Raw genomic sequence first — 17488 nt, forward strand, 5'->3', positions numbered from 1 at the left:
CATGAAAAGGAACAAGGATAAATTCCTGGTATATGGTGGCTCAGATGAATTAGTCGTTGAAGGTTACACCGACGCAAGCTTCCAAACAGACAGAGACAATTTTAAATCGTAGTCAGGATACGTATTCTGTCTAAATGGAGGAGCGTTGAGTTGGAAGAGTACTAAGCAAAGCATAACTGCAGATTCTACAACTGAAGCCGAATACTTGGCAGTTGTTGAAATGGCTAAGGAGGCAGTTTGGATTTGTGAACTTGGTGTTGAATCGTGCCTTTTGTGTTGTACCCTCCATCAAGGGTCCAATAGACCTCTATTGTGACAACAATGGAGCTACTGCTCAGGCTAGAGAGCCAAAGGAACATCAGAAGATCAAACATGTCAAGCGCAATTTTACATGATAAGGGAATGGAAGTTAGATGGTGAAATCAGAATTTGTAAATTTAGAACGGACGACAATGTAGCCGATCCACTTACTAAACCTTTGCCTCAAGTGAAGAATAACTAGCACATTAAGACAATGGGAATCAAGCACATTGGTGACTGGCTTTGATTTCCTTGTTAGGTGTTTTAATTAATTTTGAACATTTTAATGTAAAACACTATGATGAACCATTCAAATCTTTGGAGTAATTTAATTTCATGCAATTTTATCACTCCGTTTCTGTGTAATTGTGGTTTAGGATTAAATATTGAGTCCATTCGTTTATGAGAATATTCAAAATAGGGTATCAAGACTAGTCTTGGATAAAGAAACACCTATTAAGTGAACATTAAATATTATAATCGAAAATAATCCCTAATCGAGGTCATTTAAATGATGGACGATTGATGACCACTTGAGATTAGTGTGTAGTTTGATTTATAGCATCGTTTCTTGTGCTATAAGGATATGATTATCATAAATCTTTTGCACGGGTATTGGTTTAGAGCCATACTGGATCGACCTATGAGAATACTTTAAGAGATTTAAAAATCATCATAAGTACACCTCTCATTATGGCTATGGGAACCTCTTTCCTTGACCATAAGTATTTTGAGTTCTCTTGTTTAAGTACTAGTCCGTTTTGATGTTCGTCAAATGTCTGCCATACATGGGGATTATAACGGCAACACTCGGGCGGCTATGTTCTCTTAGGAAGAGAAGCTGACAGTACAAGACTGGGAATGTCCCCCTACTAATAATAGGGAACACGTCTTTGTTTTTTTTTTTACGAGGCCTCTCAAAGAGCAAGACTGTGAAAATGCATGGCTGTGCTCAGATGGATTTCAAGAAATCATCTGCGTATTGACAGTCAAACTCGGATTTCGAGAAACACTTATGGACATAATAAGGATGACAAGATATTAAGTGACATAGGAAACAACCTATATACAAAAGCGCACTTGTCCGGAAGGACAAGTGGGAGATTGATGGGAATGATGTCCTTTGAATAAGTGTATTATTCCGATAGAGAGTTTGGAATTATTAGAAAGCTAATTATTTAGTGAGGTCAAGTGATCGGAATGCCTAGTTGGAGGCCACTTCCGATCATTAATATTAATGTATAATTAATATTAAAGCTTAATCTTGACTAAATCCTTCGGGTCACACCTAAGCAACTAACGATCTGTCACGACAAATTAATCCGAAAGGAATTAATGAGTCGCTTGAGTATTATGAACATTGACGTTAGATACTGAGCTAGGAGCGTCGAGATCGAGCGTCACAAGTCAATTCGAATTAATATAAGCAGAGACGGTAAAAATCAATTAATCAACAAAGCACTAATATACCCCTAGCATCGGAATGCCCGATTCAAGCAAACCGAGTGCTAGGGGCAATGGCGCTAGCACAGAAGCTAGCATGCGCACTGTACTAAGACAAGGGTGATGGCAGCACTAGGCTGGTGTAGGGTGCACAACGTGCTAGCATGCGTGATAAAATCGCTTTCTAGCTGCTACTAGCACGGGGCGCAGCACCATAGCGCACCACGCCCTGCAGCAACCAGCAAGCATTGCTTTATGGGATGGCGAGCGAAGGTGCTGGAAGTAGCGCCCTGCAGCTCGCATCAATGCGAGGCTTGCTGGAGCTCGCTAATGGCTCGTGTGACCAGCTGGCAGGCCCAACCAAGGGGCTAGACAGCCTTGGCGCCCAAGGCTAGCAGCTCCAGCCGGCGCGCCTTGAATGACTCTGATTGGGGGTTATTTGAGGCAATTTGGGGATCCTTGGGGGGCAAGGCTTTGGTCCCCCCATGTGGTCCTCACCTACCCTCTCCCCTCTTGTTGCCACTTGTTGATTAATTATTGCTTTGTTATTTTTCTTTTCTTTTTGAATTAAAAATAAAATGAAAAATGATATTTACCAACTCTCCCACATTGATGGGAGAGTGGAATGTTTTGTGGGACTTATCTATAAATACCCATGTATTGGGATTTGATAATTCCACTTGAGTTAAACTCAATAAGGCATCTCCAAAGAGAGAAAACCTTTAAGTTCATTAAAACTCAAGTTAATTTATTTTTGGTCTAGCTCGGCTAAACTCCGAGTAGAGACCGGACGGGTCGAGTTGCGGGTGGATTTCCGTCGGAGTTCTACACATGTGCGGGACTCGAAGCTTTCTAAGTAAGAGCTCGTCGAATGAGCGAAGCGCGCATCAAGGGCAATGTTGTCTTTTCTCTTTATGTTGTTAATTATATCTTTTAGTTATATTAATTGTGAGTTGGTCTTGGGGTCGATTTTTGTTCCGCGGAAAGTCGGACTTTTCCAAACCCAACACATTTGGCCTTGGCTTCCGCTACCCGCAGGGTATGATGGTCGGGGGTTTTTCGCATGTATTATAATTATAGATGTCTTTGTTGACTCCTAAACTTATCTTCTTCCAACTTGTGTGCTGTCCCAAAATACATGGATTCAGATGCGTTGAAGAACCAAAAAGTCCTGGCCCTACAAGCTGCCATGGTGAGGAAGCAGCTGAAAAATGGGATTCGGGAGATACCTCCCCTACCTCCGATAAGTCTTCTTAGTTGATTTTGAATGCATTTTGTGGTTTGAGTCTCACTACTTGGTAATTTTTGCTGAAAACCCAAGGTAAAGTTACTCGAGTCGTGGTCGAGGTACAAGGGAAAAGTTCCACTATGGCTCTTGAAGTTCAAGAACATCAGCCTACCCAAATGCGAGAAGGCTATGACCAATTGGTGCCATCTCCTCAGCGTCCATCAAGCCCTAAGAGAAAGAGGCGCGATGATGGAAGCACTTCCTCTATAAGGGCCTCTTTTTAGGACCTCGATATTAGGGTAAGGAGACGCGTGCTGAATCGGAATTAAGTCACCTTTACTCAAGTATTGATGCAGACCACTTTAAGGACTTGGATCACTTGTGTTGACCTTATGATTTTAATGATGACACCACCTAACTTATTTACAAACTAATAAGATCTTGATTGTTTAAGTGTGTGATCAATTGCAATGACTAGGAGAATTGGGTTTCTTGCGAAGATTGCATGAGGAACAAGATAGCCAGGAATAAAGCAATCTAAAAAGAGAAGAGTTCCTTCACAGGAACTGGTGCTTCAGAAATGAAGACTTGAAAAGAGAAGTTTCCCCTAAGGGAATAGAAGCTTCGAAGTGGAAGCTTCACTAGGGAAGAGAAGTTCTTTCAAAGGAACAGAAGCCTCAAAGTAAAAGCTTCATTAGAGAAACATGAAGATTAATATATTTTTATATTTTAGGATTCATGTAAGTATAAGAAATAGATTACACTCGAAATAACTATGTAGAATTGGTCTAAAGGATAGAATTGTGCAATGCATGTTTTTAGGAAAACAGTTAGCTCATAAAGTTTGGTGCATAATATGGGTCCAATAATCAGTTTAGAGCTTTCCAACAATATATTATAAGCCCAAATCCTAGTTATAACGAGGAAGTTAAGGCCAAAATACTAAACTGGGCCCAAACCGAGCTTTATATACAAACTCAATGATCATGTAGAGGGTCAATTAATGTTTATTATATTTCTAAAACCATCAGGGTTTATCTTAAGTTTCTAGAATTATTTAGAAGGTTTTTTTGAATCCTAAATCCATTAGGATTAATTAGTAGCTTCTAGAATCTTCTAGAAGGTTCTAATTTATCCTCTTTTTGAAAAGATAATGATTAACAATTTTATATCGGATGAAGACAAGTATTTTTAATAGATTTAATTTTGATTTATTAAGGATAATTACGGTTATTCGACTAACCCAATTTGTTTGGAAGTTGGATTCTGTACGAATCTTATTTTCTTGAAAGCATCGCACAACTATAGATCCATCGCATGGCGATGAATCCATCGTCACGCGATGAAACCTGTTTTATTCTGAGTCGGATTTTGACTCTTTTTCTGATCTTTTTGGTTGTTTTTCTGTATAAATAAGGGATAATTTCCTCCTTTCATTCACCAACTATCATCATCATCATTTCCCTCTCTCTCTAAGCTAAAGCTTATTCTCTCTCTCTCTCTCTCTCTCTCTCTCTCTTGATTTTCTAAAACCTTTGCCTAAACACATCACAAACACATACCATACTTCCTTTGCGAGACTCGAATACACCTAGCTAAGCTCAAAGTTGCCTTAGACCTCGACTAGAAAGATTGATAGTTCTGAAGGTTTGGTCCCAAATCTATATTTCAATTCATATTTGATTTAAGATTTCTTGAAGTTTACTAACGTGTGTATTCTTCTGATAGAAACACATACGAGGCATCAAAGTAAGTAATTCAATTACTTAATTATTTTTTGATACAGAAATCATGTTTATAATGTTATATTAATTCCTAGTATCATGTTAGGATGTTTTTATGATTTCTAGTATCATGTTTAGGGAATAAACTAATATTTCTAATATTTTATTATTTATTTCTAGCATCATGTTTAGGATAAATCTTTGATTTTTATTAGTTAGTGACATGCTAGGATTTGTTATTAATCTTGTCAGTATCATGTCTAGCATCTTGCTAATATTATTATTCTTTGATGAGGATATATTTTATTACGATGATGATGATTAGTTGTGTTAATACTATGTTGCTTGATTATTCATAGTATTTATTATTATTGCTTGATCACGCCCTTTTCTGCATGTTTAAAGGGAATTTATACTTGAAATCACGCTTAATAAGATCATTAATAATTTGATTTTAGGCTAATATGATTTTAACTCGAGTGATCGCCAATAATATATTTATTTATGCATTAATAATCAACCAACGTAGATTAAATATGCTTACTGCTTAGGATTATTTTAATAATTATTGTATGTTAATCGGAAAGTGTACATGAATATGATAAGAATAAAGTAGAGGGTAGGTTCAATTTCTTTTAGGTTGGATTCGTACCACCATACCCGAATATCCAGTCATGGTTCAGGACCACTATGGAGTTACCGATCTCTGTGATCATGAATGGGGTGTAACCTTCACACCCATGGATGGCTTACAAGTTCCTAAAACTTGTTGGCGACTATTTTGCTCTAGCTTCTTTCCCTTTGGACGCCACCATGCTTAAATACATGATCACAATGGGGCTCAAAGTGGAGTGTTTGAAATATTCCCTACAATGGGGTATGGCCCATTGCATCTTTCGGAGTCATTCGAGTTGACCATAGTACGCATTTAGTATAAAGTTATAGATTCTGGAATAACCACTCCTATATTCTCCTAACCCATTGTATTATAGCCTAATTTGAATGAAATCCCAACATTAATTGAGCCTAAATAATTCAATTCCTAACTCTATTTACATTAGGAAAACAAAAGTCTAACACAACAATCCAAGTCCTATTAGAACTAGAAAAAAACTAAGCCCATATATAATTTATAAAACCCTTTAATCCCTCACCTATTCTACGTACCAAAAAAAAAAAGATCAACAAAATAGAAATAAAAAAATACTGTTACACCCTGCTGCCGAAGCCAAGATACCACCGGCGCCAGCTAGACACCGCTAGTAACCAGTTCGTCCCTTCCTCTCTTTCCTTCCTTCTTTTTTCCTCTTTTGTTCAGATATTTCAAGTTTTAACTTTATTAAGTTTTTGTATTTGTTTTTACAAGAGAATTCTAGGATTTGAGTTGTGGGGAGCCTGCTTGTCTAGTCAAACGAGTCTTGCAAAACAAAGAAAGTCAACTGCCTCAGGGGGTGTTCCCAAGAAAGTCGCTCCGACGGTCAAGTCAGTCCACTGTGTTTAGAGAGAAAAAGTCTGTAGATAGAGTGAAGAACATTAATTACCCAACTAATCTGTGTAGATTAGTATTTATATGAGAGGATTAAATAACTTGATTGGGGTTAGGATTAGGGTTTCTAGCTGTTCTTGGCCGTGTTAGGCGCTGTTGGGCCATATTGGGGTTTCTCGGGATGCGTGTTATGCACAATTCTAGAATATTCCTATTGTAGGGTTTAAATGAGGGTAGTTTGGTAATATTAGTATTTAATGAACATGGGCCATACTGGTCCAAACATTAGCTCCATGACAAAGTTGTAAAATGTACTTTGCGGTTTGAGAGTTTGTCGGAAAAATATCGATTGAATTAAATCAACCGCCTTGGAAAAATAAAGCGTGTTCGAGTCGCGTCAAACATTAATTTTTATTTTTTTTGCAGCCTGATGTTGGCGTTAAGTGGCTGGCCGTTGGTCGAGCAGCTACCCGAGCTGGCTGGCTACCTAGGCATGCTGCCTGGGCGAGCTGCCCGGGCATGTTGCTGGGCTAGCTACCTGGGCAATGCTGCCTGGGCGAGCTGGTCTGGCTTGCTGCTGGGCACGTACCAGCCTGACTGGCTGGCCGGGCGATGATGTGCGGCAGCATGCACATGCACCAGATGGCTTGGATGGGCGATGATGTGCGACAGCACGCATACGCATCAGCGTGGCTAGCCTGGCTAGGCGCTGATGTGCCGGGCCAGCACGCACCAGCCTAGTTGTGCGATGTGCCGTGTCAACACGCACCAGCTTGGCTGGCCTGGCTGGGCGATGCCATGCACCAGCACGCACCAGACCAGCGCGCACCAGCACACACCAGCACGCACCAACACACTAGCAAACACCAACCTTTGCCCCTCGACTTGAGCAATGACTTCTTATGCATTGCAGCCCCTTGTCCTCCTTTGCGATGACTTAGCCCTCGGCTAACGGCTTCAGAATTTTTTGATCGCGTTTGCACATCTTTTCGACTTGAAAGTAGAGGTGTTTTTGGCATTCTTGTGTCTTGTGGGTGATGAAGTGTCTTGGGCACCTTTTATTATCATTAAGAATGCTTAAAAATGACTCTTGTCTTTTGCTGAAGGCAATGTTGCCCGTTACTTAGTAAATTTTGATAAAAACTTTGGGAGGTTATAACTTGATCCACAAGTGTCCAAACTGAGCAAATTTTTTAACTTGTGTATTTTTCGAGCTTCGGCCCAACGAAATTGCGAATAAAGGCCTCTAGCATGGTGAAAATGCCATTTATTTTTATTACGGTCTCACTTTGAGGCATGGTATGGAATGGTGTCGTGCTCGAATCACCCCATAATAAGCCCCTAGGATGGGCGATGACATAATTGACACTTTCTTGGGACTAAGAGCCCCATTGATGGGCGATGATAAGAGTTATGCTTTTTGTATACGATTTTGTATGATTATATGTATTCTTTGTACTCTTCTGCATGAGTAACAAGTGTCTATGACATTCTCCTTCTGCATCAATGACAAGTGTATGTGACACCCTTATTCTGCATGAGTGACAAGTGTCTTTTAGCTCATTTTTTGATGAAAATATTTCTCTTTATATCAAACTTCGCCCCCAACAAGTAGTGTCTATTAAATAAATCGTTTTCCTTGTGCCATTCGTTAGCTCAAATGGCATGACCAACCACTCAAACGCTCCGTATCTGGTGACGCAGGCTGTCTTTCGTTCATCTCCTTGAGCAATTCGAACCTGATGGTAGTTGTACCTTAGATCAAGCTTAGTGAAGTATACATCATCTCCTAGCTGGTCGATTAAGTCTGCCACCAAGGGAATCGGATAGTGGTTTCTCACGTTAGCTTATTTAAGGCTCTGTAGTCGATGCACAATCTCAAACTCCCATCCCGCTTCTTCTGGAAAAGGACCGGTGCACTATAGGGAGCTCTAGAAGGTCTGATAAATCCGGCTTCTAACAACCCATCTAGTTGTTTGCGCAACTCTGCAAGCTTCAGAGGGGCCATCTGATAGGGATTTCTCGCGGGTGGTCTAGCACCAGTAACCAGCTCAATGCTATGATCTATGGCCCTTCGAGGGGGAAGAGATTTTGGGAGCTCCTTGGGAAGGATATCTGCGTATTCCTTAAGTAACTCTCTTTTGACCTCATGGATGTCCTCCCCATCTTCCTCATCTTTCATCGAGAGAGTAGCGAGGAACGTAGGCTTATTTCTCCTTATCCCCTTTCTGAGGTGCATCGCCGAGACTAAGGGACCTTTCAATTCTTTTCCTTCTTCAGCTCGAGCGTGTGTCCGCAAGAGGCATGGTTGGTGGCTTGTCATAAGTAAGAACCCTAGGTGGGGCATCGGGACAGCCTTACTGGTATGCAGGTTGTCCATCCCAAGGACCAGTTTAAAATCATCTATTGTTGCCACCGTGAAGTCTAGACTCCAACTCCAATCCCTTATCTTAGTGTTCACATTCCTTGCCACACCGCAAGTGGGTTGTGCTTCAGAGTTCACGGTCTTCATTCGACCTCCACTATGCACGGCTTTCAGGCCTAATCTGTTCGCCTCACGCTTAGTGACAAAATTATGAGTAGCTCCCGTATCAACCATCGCCTGGGCTTTCTTCCCACTGATCAAGACATCAACGTACATCAGGCTAGTGGCTTGACTCTTATCTCTTGACGTCTCTTTTCCCATTGCACACATATAGTACACTGCCCCCAACTTAGAAGGTTCTTCTTCGCTAACTACCTCATCCTCTTTGTCATCCCCCTTGGTGGGTTCTGAGGACATTATGGAGAGTTTCTTCTGGAGGTTGTCTATTTGGGAATATGCTGGCACTCGAACCATTTATTTATGTGGTCCACAACAGAGTATGCAAGTGAGGGGTTTGTTCCATGATGATGAGCTGGAGGACCCACCTCTGTTTGTGGAGGCAGCGACTCCGCTCTTCCATGAGTCCTCTCCCCCATTCCTATATCTGTTCCCTACACTATTCGAGCTAACCTGAGAATTACCACTAGTGCTCTTTGGGGTACTTGAAGCTGACCCAATGTTGCCCTTCTTCTGGCTAGACACCCACTCTGATGAGCAATTGATAACTTGTAATTTGATTTGGTTTTAGGGTGTTTTGAACCTTGTTTACTTGATAAAATTGGTTTTTTGGTTCACTTTTACTCTATTACTATGCAACTTTTGTGTATCTTATGCTTCACGGGTTGTTAGTGTTTTTGTTGAGTTTTTAGGCCTAAAGATGACCAGTTGAAGCCTATGGATGATGAACCAAGATTAAAAGCAAGAAGATGAGGGAAAGAAGCCAAGGGAAGGGAGCCAAGTCAAGAAAAAGGAGAGAACTGCAGTGGAGCGGCCTCTCCACATAATGACGCGACCTCTCCTAAGGCGCGGTCTCTCCAGGTCAATGGAGAGGCCTCTCCACCTCGCTGCTGTAGCTACTGCCTCATTGGCAGAATGTAGGAATTTTATGAGGAGAGGCCTCTCCAACATAGGTCACGGCCTCTCCAACATAGGTTTGGGATGTTTTATTCTAGCACCTCCACTTCCCTCGAGCCCTCTTTGGGCACGCATCAAGGTTGCACATTTATCTTGTGCCTCATCAGCTATGCCTTGCACGAAGTTAAGCTACTCCGTCAACCCATCTACCATCGAAGCAAGCCTCTTTATTTGCTCGTCTTGCTTTATCACAATGTCTTCGAGCTAGGGCAACCTTTCTCCTAGCATAGCCCACTCTTCCGACTTGCCTTCAAGGCAAGCAAGTTGTTCTACCCACGTATATTATGGCGTCTCGTCGTGCACCATTTCTCGAGCAACTTAGCTCCGATACCAACAGTCACGGTCCGAGAGTTCTGACACCGGATCATGCGACGCGCTCTTGTCTTTTGGCAACAAGGACGCAAGCCTAGAATGGAAGAGGTTTGTGAGAACATAGTAACACAGACCCAAGGTATCTTAAGGAAGCACTCATCAACAACGGGTGCAGATCGAGGCTTGTGACGGCCGATACTTCGAAGCGGGCACAAACGGAACCGACAAGATGAGAGCGTCTTTTGAGGGTCTCTTGGTTTGGTGGGGAATGCTTTAAAACAAGGCAAGCACAATATCTATAAAGGCTTAACACAACACACAAGCCTTAAAGCAATAGCAACGGGGTAAGGAGCTTTGATTCATTAACCATTCGCTCCTTAAAGAGCTTTATATTGAATACATATAGAATTACTAGTGAACGCTACAACGACAATAACACAATAATTCTACCTAGAACCTTGAAAGAAAAAAGAAAGACTTAAAAGATATTACATAAGGAAAATACAAGTAAAAAGGGAGAAGAATACATAAGAAAGGAGTTGGATTCTAACACCAAGGCAACGAAAACCAACATCACCTAGGCGATGTACAATAGTATCAACCGATTGGAGGAGGCACGCAAGTTTATGGGTTAAGGGCGGTGTTTAGACATAACTAAGACTAATATTCACGAGCAATGGCCAAAAAGTATGGTGTAACCGGCCAATATGTGGCGTACGCTCCTAATGACTGGGATACCCTACTGACTCCACCTCCTGGGTGCACCGCCATATATTGATTTTTATTATAGCAGGGAATGAGCTTTCCCCTCCACCCCTTCGTGAGGACTCTATTACGAGAGTGCAACCTAGAAATTTGTAACTTAACGCCCAACTCTTGGCTAAAAGTGTACTCCTTTTTTGTGGTGTGTTTCATGATAGGACAATCTCCGTCTCTGAGGCTTTGGAGAAACTTGTTCACGTTAGTCGCCTCCAAGGATAATTTTTGTCCTGGTTGGTGGGCATTTCGCATCCGCAATGGTTTAAAAGTGTTGTAGGACAAAAGATCAAACGTCAAAAAAACTGGCAAGGTCAGTTTATGTTTGTTTATTATCGTAGTTGGGACATCCCATTGGTTCCAAATTTAGAAGAACCCAACTTGAATTTGAATTATGACATTCATCCAATGACGAAGGAGGAGGCTGTAGTTGCGGTTTGTCTAGAGACTGAGGGTCTCATGATCAATGGCGATCCTGTTCAGTTGCCCATGACCAGGATACCCAACCGGGCCTTTTTATAGGATGAGAGGAAGTACAATACACTTTAATGGGAATGATGTCCTTCGAGCAAGTGTATTATTCCGATAGAGGGTTCAGAATTATTAGAAAGCTACTTATTCAGCGAGGTCAAGCGATCGAAATGCCTAGTATTTTAGACCACTTTTGAGAATGATTACTTTGTAGTAATTGGTGCTTAATGGCTGGCTCAAATTTTCAGATAATAGCAAATAAATTGCTTTAAGTGTGAAAAGTTTGTATTTTGAGGCTCTTAAGTACTAAAGATCAAACCTTTAATTATTTTAGTTGGTTGGAAATTTGTGTTACGAAATTCCATGTTTATTTATTGAACTTTCTTGATTTAATCATTTATTAAGTTGATTGGAATCATTAAGTTTCAAACTTGTGATTGAATTTTAATTAATCTTCATATTGGAAGTTGTAATTTTTCAAAGATTCACAAGTTAAAGTTAGAATTTTTTATTGAATATTTATGTTCATTATTCCAACTCCCCTTTAACTTTTTAAATCTCATGATTAATTTATGTTGGTTAAATTAATAATGAGAGTAGCCCTTATCAATTTTTGTTGCACCAAGTTATACCATAATTATTAAAGATTGGTTCTTAGATTTAATTTTGGTTATGCACTTGAAATTGAATTTATTTGAGTTAGACTTATTTTATTTTTCATTTTTGTTCAAAATATTAATTCTAAATTTAATTTAGAATTAGTGATAAATGTCACACGAAAAATCGGGAAATAATCCTGAGGCACTTGCTCACAAATCAAGGCACAAGAGCACGAGCATCTCTCGGCCAGCCGGGCTGCACAGTAGCCCGCATGTGGCTACTAAGGATGCGTGTTGTGCGCATCGGTGCGTGCAAATACCACGATGGTGCACGCACGGCAGCAGCTTCGTGCGTGCGATCGTGTGCGAGGGAGTTGCATGTGCGCAGCTTGGTGCGGCAGTGGGTGCACCATGTGTGCGGCAGGCTGCTGCGTAGCTACATAAGCCCACACAACAGCAAGCCCAAAAGGGGCCTTCACGAGCCAAATGTCGTGAGCACGCCTCGTAGGCAGCATTACGTGCTTAGCGGTGCTATAGGCTATGGCGTGACGCTTGGAGTGGCCGTGGCTGTGCAGGGAGCCCATGCAAAGGCACACAAGGCCTCGATGCCTAGCACAAGTTTTGATGCTAGGCACTTGGGCGTGTTTAGGGCTATGCTATTTTTCGTTTTATTGCCATTTTTATTATTTTATTTATGTTTATTTAATTTAAATAAATTTTTGGAGGCTAGGCCTCGGTTTTGAGCGGCACTTGTAAATTTTAATTTGGCAAAATATTAGGTTTACCGGTTTAATTAATCGGATTAATTAAGTTGGATGCGGAATTTAGTGGGAGCTTAATTATTTATTTGAGCTACTTTATTTGCACTTAATCACATAATCGGTTAAATAACTTCGACTAGTTTTAATCAGGCGCGTTAATCGGATTAACCACTGAAGTTAGTTACTAGTTTACGCATATTTATGGATTGTTACTTGTTTATCGTTGTAAAATGCATGGGCCATTCACATATAGTGAATGGGTGAATGGAATGTATATTCTCTCACAGGTTTTAAGAAATGGCAACTAGTGGGGCCCGATTAGAATAGAAAATACGGACCGCGTTCCGTCATGTATTTTTGTAAATCTAAATATGGTCTGCGAACCGTTGTGTATTTTTGTACCTTAATATTTAGATTAGTCCTAATTGTAGATACTAGTAGTTGCATTATTTTTGTTATGTCTTGAAGACGGAGTTTCTTGGAAGACGAAGCTGTGAAGTTGCAAATCAAGACCCTTGAAGACATTGCATGAAGACTCAATGGGTCATGCTAATTGCCAAATGCATCATTTACTTAAGTTTTCAATATATATTTATGCTAAAATATGTGAATGATATATTAGATGCATGTTTAGGATTTCGAATGTTTCGATGATTAATTAAGTTCACTTAAATCAACCAACATAAAAACCCTAGGTCCCTAAAATATTGAGTAAAACTTACCATTCTAAAACAACACTTACCGAACTAATGTGTATAGTGGTGGGTTATGCCAAAGCTAGGCAGCACTATCTCCCTAGGAACGTAAGGTATGTTGATGGGTTTGCCAAAGCAAGACGTCACATACATGTTTGTTTTGGTTAGACTCAATGATATGAGTGATGGAGTCCTAACATGTCGTGGCAAAAGAGATGAATTTTCAAGAAAGCATTAGATGCGACGATTTATCAAAAAAAGAATGGATTGGAGCCATTAGCAAAGAGTTGCTTACCTTAGAGTAATAAGTATTAAGACAAGCCAAAGCATGCTTAAATACTCATTGATTCTTTAGATCTTGGAATCGACTTATTCTCACAAATAGGGACAAATTTAATGTGTGAATAAGACGTTCAAATAAGTTTGAAATATATATGCATGAATTCAATATTATTTAATTATAATGAATGGTTTTTCATTTCAAATTCTTTTAATTGTAGAACCATGTCTGCGAATAACTTAAACAACCAATTCTCATTACGCTTAATTCTTGATAAGGAGAAACTGAGTGGGCTAAATTTTCTTAGTTGGCAAAGAAACTTGCTTACAGTGCTCATGCAAGAGCAAAAGGAATACGTCCTTGATGAGGAAATGCCCGAGACTCCCAATGAGGAAGTGACTCAGGCTGCCCTAAACTGATGGCAAACTGCCAATCGGGGTGTCAAATGCGTCATGTTGGCCACTATGTCTCCCAACATTAAGAAGATGACTGTCTTTGAAATGGAGACAGCTTTTGAGATCATTTGTGAACTTCAGAATATGTTCCAAGACCAGGCCCGAACTGAAAAATTTAAAACCCACAGGCAGATCCTTGAGAGCAAGCTCAAGAGAGGAGAGCTAGTCAGCCCACGTGTACTCAAAATATTTGGTTTATTTGAGAACATAGAAAGGCTTGATGCGGGATATTCGACCAAGATGGCAATTGACATTATTCTCCATTCGCTGCACAAAGGCTATGATCAGTTCAAGATGAACTATAACATGCACAGCATGGAGAAAACCCTCACTGAGCTTCATGGTATGTTGAAGCAAGCCAAGAAAACGCTCAACGATGATGGAAAACATGACATGATTATGGTCAATAAGGGTAAGCCGTTCAGCCAAGAAGAAGAAAGGCTTTAAGAGGAAAGGTAAGAAGATCTTTCCGCCTAAGTTAAAAGCCACCAAAGACAACAAGGAGAAGAAGGTAGCCTCTTCTAAATCTGATTCTGGATGTTTTTACTGCAAGAAGAAGGGACATTGGAAGAGAGATTGCCACAAATTCAAGGAAGATAAGAAGAACGGCACAAATGCTTCTACATCAGGTATTTTCGTTATAGACTTAAACTTCGCTAGCAAAACATCATGGGTATTAGCTACCGGATGTGGCTCACACCTTTGTTCTTATGCTCAGGGACTAAGGATTGACAGGAAGCTAGAGAAGGGAGAGGTTGAACTACGGGTCGGCAATGGAGCTAAGATGTCAGCCGTATCTGTAGGAACTCTCAGTTTGTCTTTGCCCTGAGGTCTTGTTTTAGAACTTTAAAATTGCTATCATGTTCCTAGAGTTACTAAAACCATTATATTTATTTCGGCGTTAGACGCCAAAGGATTTGAGTTTTGAGTTAAAGACAATGCATGTTTGTTTTATCTCGCCAATGTTTTATATGGTAAAGAATATTCAAAAAATGGTCTTTATGTACTCTCTCTAGACAAACAAGTTTATAATGTTAAAAATATCACTAAGAAAGCTAAGACCATTGAGTCAAATAAGACATACTTGTGGCATTGTCATCTTGGCCATCAAACACATCAAGAAACTTCTACAAGAAGGTGTTCTTGACTCATTCGATTTACAATCGTTTGGAAATTGCGAAGGATGTCTATTAGGCAAGATGATAAAGCATCCATTCTCCAAGTTGGGAGAAAGGGCAAGTGACATTGGGCCTAATACAAACCAATGTATGTGGACTAATGAACACAACTACAAGAAACGGCCATCGATATTTTATCACCTTCACAGACGGCTATAGTAGATATGAATATGTCTACCTTATATCGCACAAATTTGAATAGTTTGAGAAGTTCAAAGAATTTCAGAGTGAAGTTGAAAATCAACTTGGCAAGAAAATCAAAGCCCTTCGATCGGATCGAGGTGGTGAATAATTAAGCCAAGAATTCGATATACTTTTAGAATTGACACCTCCAGGAACTCCACAACGGAACGAAGTATTCGAAAGGAGAAATCGAGCCTTACTAGACATGGTACGATCAACAATGGGTCTTAGTGATCTTCCTATCTCTTTCTGGGGACACGCACTTCTAACCGCAGCACTAACACTGAACCGTGCTCCATCAAAAGTTGTATAAAAGACTCCATATGAATTATGGACGAAGAAACCTCTCAGGTTGTCTTTTCTCAAGATATGGGGATGCAAAGCATATGTCAAAAGATGAATTTCTGACAAACTTCGCCCTAAATCTGACAAGGTTTTCTTTGTGGGATACCCAAAATAAACCAAGGGGTATTACTTCTACAACAAATCCGAGAACAAAGTGTTTGTTGCTTACGATGATGTCTTTTTGGAGAAAGAAGACCTTTTCAAAATGACATGTGGGAGGAAAATCGAACTCGATGAAGTTCGAGAGGACGAGCAACAAAATCAAATTGACAGTCAAAGTGTTCAAACAGCATCTATTGACATTGGTCAAAATGTGCAAAGTCAAACTGACAATGCAAATGCTCAGTCCATTACCCTACGTAGGACATAGAGACCAAAGTCTCAACCTGATAGATATCTTGGTGTCGTATTAACCGAGAATCAGGACATCCTAGTAGTGGATGGAGACAAACTGGCAACCTACAAGCAAGCTATGGCGAGCTCCGACTCTGCTAAATGGATAGAAGCCATGAGATCTGAAATGTATTACATGTTTGAAAATCAATTATGGGACTTGGTTGACTTACTCGAAGGTTACACACCTATCGGATGTAAGTGGATTTTCAAATTGAAAACCGACAAAGATGGAAATGTATTCATTTACAAAGCTAGACTGGTAGCAAAAGGTTACAGGCAAATTCACGGTGTTGATTATGATGAAACCTTTTCTGCTGTCGTAATGCTTAACTAGTGGGGCCCGATTAGGATAGAAAATACGGAGCGCGTTCCGTCATGTATTTTTGTAAATCTAAATATGGTCTGCGAACCGTTGTTAATTTTTGTACCTTAATATTTAGATTAGTCCTAATCGTAGATACTAGTAGTTGCATTATTTTTGTTATGTCTTGAAGACGGAGTTTCTTAGAAGACGAAGCCGTGAAGTTGCAAATCAAGACCCTTGAAGACATTGCATGAAGACTCAAGGGGTCATGCTAGGGGCATCGCCTCGATCCACTTGGTAAAGTAGTCTATGGCAACCATGAGAAATCTCCTTTGACCCGAATTTGTTGGGAACGGTCCGAGCAAATCCATGCCCCACTTGTCAAATGGTAAGGTGACGATGATGGTTTGCTACGGGCTGGAGGGGAGCCTTTGCACGTTAGCAAACTTATGACACTTTTCGTACTTCTCCACTAACTTGGTCGCATCTTCCCTCAAGGTAGGCCAATAAAACACTGCCCTCAGTGCTTTTCCTGTTATGCATCGAGCCCCCTGGTGACTCCCACAAGCCCCTTAGTGTATCTTTCGCAGCACATAATCCCCATCTTCTAGGATGATGCACTTGAGTAGGGGATGAGTGTACGACTTCTGTTATAGGTTACCCTCATACCAAACGAACCATTCTTCTCATTTCTTAATCGTTTGAGCCTCTTTAGGATCTTGTAGGAGTTTGTTTACTCATTTGTATTGTACTATTGGATTCATCCAAGTATTGGATTGTTCCAAGTAGTGAACTTTTGGTGCATTGTTTCTTGGTTGCTCGAGAACTTCCCATATTATGGCGCGAGGACTGAGCCCCTAGGCGAAACTAGCAATCTGTGCTAGGGCGTCGGCTTGTTGGTTATCTGCATGTGGAAGATGCTTAATCTGACATTCGAACAAGGGTGAAGTAGTTTACTTAACCTTGTTGAGATACATGCGCACGCTATCTTCCTTGGCTTCAAACTTCCTTAGACTTGGATCATTATCAATTGGGAGTCGGAGAAGGCATGAACTGCCATGGCTCCGGCTACT

Source organism: Chenopodium album, chromosome 16, assembly GCF_948465745.1.
Source record: "Chenopodium album chromosome 16, dcCheAlbu1.1, whole genome shotgun sequence".
Lineage (NCBI taxonomy): Eukaryota > Viridiplantae > Streptophyta > Magnoliopsida > Caryophyllales > Amaranthaceae > Chenopodium > Chenopodium album.